Below are 8,509 nucleotides of genomic sequence, written 5' to 3' on the forward strand. Positions count from 1 at the left end.
CTCCGCTCTGGGCAATGTCCCTGGACACTGGGCTCGGGCATGTGGGGAGGGAGTCTTGAGGCCACTAAGCCTCAGGGAAACACCAACCGTTTGGTGTTCAAGAGACAGGATCTAGCCATTATCTCAAATCGGATCACTGCTATTAAAAATCCAAGCCCATGGGAGATTGGCACTGACATATACACAGTACTATACGTGAAATAGATAACTAATAAGAACCTACTGTATAGCCCAGGGAACTCCACTCAACACTCTGTAATGACCTATATGGGAAAAGAATCTAAACAAGAGTGGATATATGTATAACTGACTCACTTTGCTGTACAGCAGAAACTAACACAACAGTGTAAATCAGCTCTACTCCAATAAAAATTCAAAAACAAGACAAAACAACAACAACTAAAAACCCCCAAGCCCAAAGGAAAACCCCTTTCCAAACGCAGGTGTGCAAACCGTAGCCTTTCTAGCAGCCCTGCAGTGGCAGATTTTCTTGGCAATCTCCCCCCAGTTTGTCCCCCACCTGCACTTTTTAGTCTCTTTCTCTCCCCCCGCAAACAATCTCAGTGAAACAGCAAACGGGGTGATGATAAGAATGCTCAGATTCTATTTATTTAGCCCAGGCGCTCACCCAAACACTCCACCACGTCTGTCATAAAAACCAAGCGAAATGCCAGACCTGTTATACAAGCAGCGGCAGTAGTTGAAGGTGGGGAGGGACAGCGGGAGCAGGTAGGCGCGCTGGGTCTGAGAGTCGGGGAGCGGGGTCAGAGCGGCCCAGGGGTGGGGGGTGAGCTGGGGGCCACCGCCTAAAGACCCCGCCCAAGAGGCAGACCTGACCTGAGGGGAGCTCTCTGCCTTCTCCTCAGCCCTCGATGGAGAGGCAGCCGGCAGAGGGGGTGGGTCTCCCCTTGGACTGCGGGGCAGTGCCAGGCTGGGGCTCGAGGGGCCGGGCAGATTCTAAGGCAGATACCTGAGGGGGACGGCATCGGTGGGAGGCTGAGACGAGGGGCGAGAGGCCAGACCAGGGGGCCGTGAGGTGGCGTCCGGGCTGGGAACAACAGAGGGACAGAAGCCAAACGCTACGTTCTGCAGATAGCTGGCTCCTGATCAGTTCCGGCCCCACGTAGGCAGGTCCCTGGTCAGCCACGGCAACGGCAAGCACAAGGAAATAGAGAAAGCGACCTTAGCCATTCTGCACCTTCTCTCACTCGCCTGCCCCACTGCCTAGGCTTCCAGGACCCGGTGCCCTCCCGGGTGTAAGACCCCCGTGCACCTGGGGTGTGGCCGCGGGCTCTGCTTCTGCACAGGGGCGCTGGGACCTGCATGGGGGCCCTGGCGGGGTATGCAGTGAGCTCCTGATAAGATTGGCTCACAGGCCAGGAGGTATCAGTCCAGCATCCACAGGCTCTGCCCTAGGGGCAGTTCTCAGGCCACTGGCTCCCTTCCCTGACCCCTCCCCCTTCTCCAGGACATGCTGACTCCCAACTCCAAGAGCTGACTTTGACGTGTCCCCAAGCTACAGGGAAGTCCAGAAACCGGTATGCAGTTGGGGCTAGGCCTAAAATCTTTGTGCACGGGACAGAGTACGGGACACCTCAGAACCCTGGGCTGTCCACTGGAGTGTACGTTGGAGGTGCCGGTGTGTGATTCTGTGGCCAAGGTTGTGCCCATCATCGAAGGTGGCAGATGGATGTACTAAAATGTTTACTGTCAGAGGTACATGAGTGCCTGTAATATCGAGCTAAGATGTCCCTGCAGTTCTTGCTGCAGACTTGGTGCAGAGGGTAGCCCTCTACCCACCGGGTCTAGATTTGTCCATCTGTCCGTACAGATGGGCAAGGGAACCATCATGGGGCTAGGTCTCTCCAGGAGCCCAGAAGCCATGGGTTGGTGTCCTGCTCTGCCCTGGTGAGCTCTGCGACCTCAATCACAGAATCTCTCTGAGAATCAGCCTGCTTGCCTGTAAAATGCAGATAACAATCCTGCTGCAGGATTTATTCTGTAGGGTTCTTGTTAGGATTAAAGAAGATAAAGAACATTAAACATTCTATATACCGAACAGTGTCTTATGAATGACTGAGAGTCATTTGCTTTGTCATCTTTGCTTGGGCGGGAGTGTTTGAAATTGAACACATCCAGGAAGTAACTTTCAGATGTCAGAGCTGTCTTGTCTCTGGGCCCTGAATCTCGTGGTGGAAGGAGCACAGGCCTTGGAGCCAGATACCTCTGGATTCAAACTCTGCTAATTACTAGTTAAGCGATCTTGTACAGTTAAGGTCCCCCCTTCTGAGCCTCAGTTTCCCATCTACGAAAGGAGCAGTCATACGCACTTGACCTTCGGCAAGGAACTCACCCTCTCTGGGCTTTAGTAACTGTCTGTAGCTAACGTGCAGGCCTGTTACGGGACTCAGATGAGGCAGGTGTGGCAGGTGCCTGGCCCGTGGCAAACGCACAGTAATAGCCTCTATACTGCACCGAATTCACACTGTCCCTTGACCTGGCTGTCTTCCGCCTCTTACTTGCAGAGCCTCAGAGGAAGAGGCTAAATCACACCGTGTTCTTCTCTCTCCCCGTCTGAGAACCTGGCACAGAGAATACGTTGAACTGTGTTTTATGGAGAGTGATCTGTACCAAGGAAATTGCAAGCCATTGGTCTGGCCAAAAAGTTCGTTCGGGTTCTTCCATAACACCTTACAGGACACCCAAACGAACTTTTTGGCCAACCCAATATTTGGTGGGTGCCTGTCCTTTCCTAGGCCCCAAAGGCTAAGGGAGGGCTCAGTGTGCAAGGGAGGGGCCCAGAGGTGACAGAGGAACAAGGGAAGGTGGCAGGGGATCACGTGTACGTGGGTGGTGTACATCAATACCCAGTCACGCACAGAGAGAACGGCTTCTGCCCCTGAAAGGGGAATGGACCTGCGGAAGGGCGGCAGGGACCAGCAGTTGGGATGAAGGGAGGGTGCGGCCTGCGCGCAGCAGAGTCCCCGTGCCTGCAGTCACTCTCTCCATCCCAGCTGCTGGTCCTGAGCCCCCACTCCTGGCTGGCCTGGGACTCCGGGGTGGGGTGGGGCGTGATCACTGATGGAAGCCCGAAGCGATGGGGCCTGAGAGCCGTCCCCTTCTTGCCTACCAGGTTACTCGCAGAGGGAGAGAGAAGATGAGAAGTGGAGGCTTCCGGAAAAAGGAGGAAGAATTGGCAGCTGTGTCCTCTAGACCTGTGAGGCTGGGGCGGGCTGGGGCCTGAGGATCCCTGGGAGAAGAGACTAGCCAGCCATGTGGGGTAACATGCTCTGACCCAGGGGCAGAAGACAGTCTCCAAGGCCTGGGTCAGAGATCAGTGACCTTCATGGAGCCAGAGTCTGATATATCTGTCTGTCTCCCTTACCTTCTTATCTCTGAATCTGAAGGCCTGGCCCAGAGAGAGATGAGTGGCGAAGGCCTGAAAGAGGAAAAGTAGGAGAAGGCAAAGGTATTGCAATGACAAGGCTTTCCGTCACTGAAATGCTGGCAGCTCGCGTGCTTTCCTGTGTGTGCTGCTGTTTGATGATCACAATCACAGCAGGTAGACAAGTCAGAAGTCATCAGCTAATCCCATCGCAGAGCAGGAACCGGACACTGGGTTTTGACCTGTACCCATCACCCCCGAAGGGCCCTGGCTGTCCAGTGGGGCTGCTCCTGGGGATGAAGAAGTTGGCAGAAGGCAGCGGAGTGGCCCTCACGTTAGCTCAGCACCCAAGGCACCCCTGGTCAATGAATTCGGAGGTGGTGGCAGCGGGGAGGGTGGCAGCGATGGTGTCTGCGGGAAACTCGTGCCAGCCCCCCTCAGTCGCCCCCACAGTTTGATCGGGAAGGAGTCCGGCAAGCAACCAGCCGAAGGAAGCAAAGCAAACCACTGGCACCTGTGCTCACACAGCGGACCCCTCCCACAGACGCCTGCTACCGCACAGGTGAGTGGGGACCCCCTGGCTGCAGCCTGGCCTGGCACAGTCCCCGCTCCGGCCCCGTGGCCGTAACTGCCACCTCCTCGATGCCACGAACGACAAAGAAGCAATGCAGGTGATGGGAAGCAGGTGTGTCCAGTCCCACCCAGGTGGCTCCCGCCTGGCTGCCCTCCCAGGGCGGAGAGAGGGGCCCTTTGATCCAACCTCCCTGTCGGTGTGACGCCACTCTGTGTGTCAGAGTAGTTTCTCTCCTGGCATATTTCTCATTTTTTTTCTCATTAGCCTTAAGAAACAGGTGGGCCCAACCCAGAGAAGTCAGTGATCCTGGCTCCTACGTCCAAGTCAGGGCACTTTCTCCGTTTTCATCGAGTGATCTCGGCTGCTGGAGGGGCCTTGCCAGCCCCCATGTGCCGCCCCGTCTGTGCTCTCGGGGCCCACAGAGGCTCCCGGCCTCCACTCAGCCTCTCTCCCTCCCTCAGCTGCAGCGCCCCAGACCTCAGCTGGCCTTTCTCCAGCCAGCACCGGCGGGGGGACACTGGCCCTGCCCTTCCTTCCCTTGGCTGCAGGCAGAGCTTTTCTCCAGAGGCTGTACCACCACTGTCACCAGAACTCAGAACCTTGTCCGTCAAACACTTTGCAAGTAGCTGGGAGGTGACCCATTTTTAAAGTCCAGAGATACCTGTAAGAACACAACCTCTCATCAGCTCCTTGCCTCTGGCTGGTGAGGTGCATGGGAACCAGAATGTTCTGCTTCTCTATTCTGAAGAAACCAGGGAAGGGGGAGACAGGGGAGAACGGTAAGCGTTGGGGGTACCTGAAGACTTCCAGACGCAGGAACCGCAGTATTTCTGTTACTCTGTTTGCGTGTCCCAGTCTCTGCCGCGCCATCCAATGAGCGTGGCGGCCACCCTGTAGTCACTGGGACAAAAACATCTATCAGCTTAACACTTCAGCGCCCAGCTCACTTACTGCATCTGTCGTGCTGCGCAGCGACGCCTGGGTGTCTTTCTTTCATTTCTCACTTGGGCTCCTGCGGGCAGATGTAGAATCTTGTAGGTTGCCTTGAGTGCATCTTTCAGCGGGTACCACGTGCCGGCCGGTTTCGTGAGCTCTGCTGCTGGGATCCTTCCCTCTTTTTTCCCTTCTTCATAATATTCCACAAGCTCTCCTTTCCCCCTACTCGCTTTCTCTTCTTCTCTGTCTCTCTTTCTGTCTCTTGCACACACAGAAGTATATATAAGCTGAGAAAATTTCCCAACGATTACTGATGTTTGCATTGTTTTTTATCCTTTGCAATGTGTTTCCACCCCTATTATGTCTACACAAAGGCTGGTAATTTTTTTTAACCACCTTTGACAAATGCAAAACAATCTGAACTATGTCCAGTAGGAGAATTAGAATAAAAACAGGTCAATCATTCATAGATTTGGTTAATGAATATTTATTACCCACTGCATTGTACCAGGAATCACGCGAAGCACTGGGAATACAAAGATGAATAAGATGGGCATCACATTCTCCTTTGTGGAGCTTGCAGTCTGTTAAGGAAAACAGACATTTAAACAAGTAAGTACAATAAAGTGCAGGGTGTATAAGAAGAAGAAATTATGGGTGGCCTTGAAACAGAAGAGGCAGACTCCAACCTAGCCTATGGGTCAGGGCCCCCCACCCCCCAAAACACACACAAACACGATATACGATTGTTAAGCTGAGACTAATAGGATGAATAGAAGTTACAAAGATGGAAGGGAGGATGGTGCAGAGAGATAGAAAGGTCCAGAAACTGTGAAGGCCAAAGGGAAGGAAAATAGAGGAGGAATGAAAAATTCATCTTGGTGAAACAGAAGGCCGGGAGAGGTTGCCAGATGTCAGCTCATGGAAGGGCTTCCAGTCGATCACAGGTTGAGGCAGGAGTTGCATCTTACAAAGATCAATGTGGCTCTAGTGTGACTGAGAGATTGGAGAAAACCAAGACTGCATGCAGACAGCACAGAGAGGAACCCACTCCTGGACTTAAGGTGGGACATGATGAGTGCTCGTTCTGGAAGAATAGTGATAGGGTCTGGAGAGGTAGAGACAAATGAAACGGTCTTCAAAGCATATTAAATGAAAAAAGCAAGAAGTGTTTTTCTAATACATTGTACTATATTATATGTGTTTTTAGAGGAATATATACATAGGTATGGTCAGATATGCATAGAGTATTTTTGGAAGAATAGATAACAAACTTTTGTTTGTGAGAGTCCCTGGTGAGAGTCCATGAGGGGCTGGAACAGAGGTAGGAATGCTTTTTTCTCTGTATATCTTGTGTGCTCTTTGAATTTTGTACCATGTGGTGTATCATCTACTCAAAAGTTATTCTTTTTCAAGGGAGATGTTTTATAGAATCTATGAGACTTGAGATTAACTGCATATGAGAGTTGAGACAGGTGTGTTGAGGATGACAGCTAAGATTTGAGCTCAGGCAATCTTGCCTACTTATTTGGTTGGAAACACTGGTGGAGGAGTGGGTTTGGTGAGGAAGTAAAGCTGCTCAGTTTGGGACATGCTGAGTTCCAGGTGTCTGTAAACTATCCAGGTAGAGTTGTCTAATAGATAGGCATCCAAGCTGTTCATGCCTGGAGCTCAGGAGACAGATCTAAAGAGAAGGTAAGAAGTCGGGAATCATGAATGTGTGTGTGTCAATACCATCTACGGAGGCAGCTGGAACTTCCCAGGTGGTGAGGAAAACAGAGAGCCTTGTGGACTAAAAATATTTAAGGGATGGATAGGAGAGAAGCAGGCAAAGTAGGAGGCGTACGTGGCACTAGGCATGTGCTGGGAAGGGGTGAGTGGTCCACTAGCATCTGAACGCTACAGAGTTTGCGCAAGACTCGGATTGCTCAGTGGGGTTAGCTACAGGTAGATTACCTTGATGAGATCGCTAGCCGGAGAGGCAAGGTCAGATCACAATGGGGTGAGGACTCAGTGTGAGGTCAGCAGACAATAGATTCTTCTCTTAAGAAGTTTGGCCCTGAAGAGGGAGTAAAAAGATAGGGCAGGACCTGAAACGAGAAATGGGAGTTGAGGGAGGGCGATTACAATGTCTTTGCAGGTGGGAAAGAGCAGAGCATGGTTATTTGCTGACTAGCATTGCTAGGGGAACGAGAGAGAGGCTGAAGACACAAGAATGAGAGGAGTTACAGGACACAGTGATAGACAGAGCTGCCTGAAGAGACAGAAAGAAAACTGCATCTGGAACACAGATGGGAGTTTAGCTTTATACAGGAGAAGGAGAATTTCCACTGTGAAAGAAGATCAGAGGAGTCATGCTGAGCACGCTTAGAAACCATACAACCTCTGTGTGTGTGTGTGTGCGCGCGCGCGCGTGTGTGCACACACACGTATGTGTGTGCGCGTGTGTGTGTGCATGTGTGTGTGCGCGTATGCGTGTGTGTGTGTGTGTGTGTGATCCCTCACCGTTCTGCACTCATTTGTGCCTTGCATGAGAGTCTGGATGAACCTGTCTGTGGTGTTGCAAATCCCACTTACCTTTTTGCTGTTCCAGACCACAGTCCTCTTAAGAGTTGTTATGGCATTGTGGTCAGGGTGATGATAGAGCTGGGACGAGAAGGGCTGGAGGCCAAAGCGAGGCTGTAATGGGTACCCTGGACACCTAGTTTCCAATTTCCTTCCTGGAAAGGGTTGGCCCGGGCTCTATTATTGCTGTCTACCCCACAGTTCAGCACAGGGACAAACGGAGATGGGGGTGGAGGATGGCTGTTGCAGGAAACATGGTTGGGGGCCTGTTACCTCCAGAGGCAAGGATGAACAGCTGCTAACAGACAACCAGAGGCACAGGCCAGGGATGGTCTCATAAAACAAATGATGGGGCCATCCAAGCATGGAAAGGAATAATTTACCTCACATATTTAAAAACACACCAGGATGCAAATGAGATACAAGCACTTCAGACTCCAAGTCTCAAAAAACAAGGATAAGACAACCCAAAAATAACAACCAAAAAAACCCCCCAAAAAATTCAAAAATGGGCAAAGGACTTGAATAGACATTTCTCCAAGAAAGAAGATATGCAAATGGCCAATAGGCACATGAAAAGATGTTCAATGCTGTTAGTCGCCAGGGAAATGCAAATTAAAACCACAATGAGATACCACTTCCTAACCAAAAGGATGGCTATTATCAAAGAAACAGAAAGTAACGTGTTGGTGAAGATGTGGTGAAACCGGAACCCTGTGCCTTGCCTGAGGAAACATACAACAGTACAACTGCTGTGGGAAACAGTATGGCAGTTCCTCAAAAAAAATTAAACGTAGACTTGCCATAAGATCTAGCCACCTGCTTCTCGTCATATACCCAAAGAAACTGAAAGCAGGAACTTGAACAGATAATTGTATACCAACGTTCATAGCAGCATTACAATAGCCAAAGGTGGAAGCAACCCAATCGTCCATCAGTGGATGAATGGACAAACACAACGTGGAATACACATACAATGAAATGTTATTTGACCTTTAAAAGGAATGAAATTCTGACTCATGCTACAGCATGGATGAATCTTGAAAACA

This window comes from Monodon monoceros, unplaced genomic scaffold (assembly GCF_005190385.1).
Source record: "Monodon monoceros isolate NGI ecotype Baffin Bay Population unplaced genomic scaffold, NGI_Narwhal_1 Super_Scaffold_2, whole genome shotgun sequence".
Classification (NCBI taxonomy): domain Eukaryota; kingdom Metazoa; phylum Chordata; class Mammalia; order Artiodactyla; family Monodontidae; genus Monodon; species Monodon monoceros.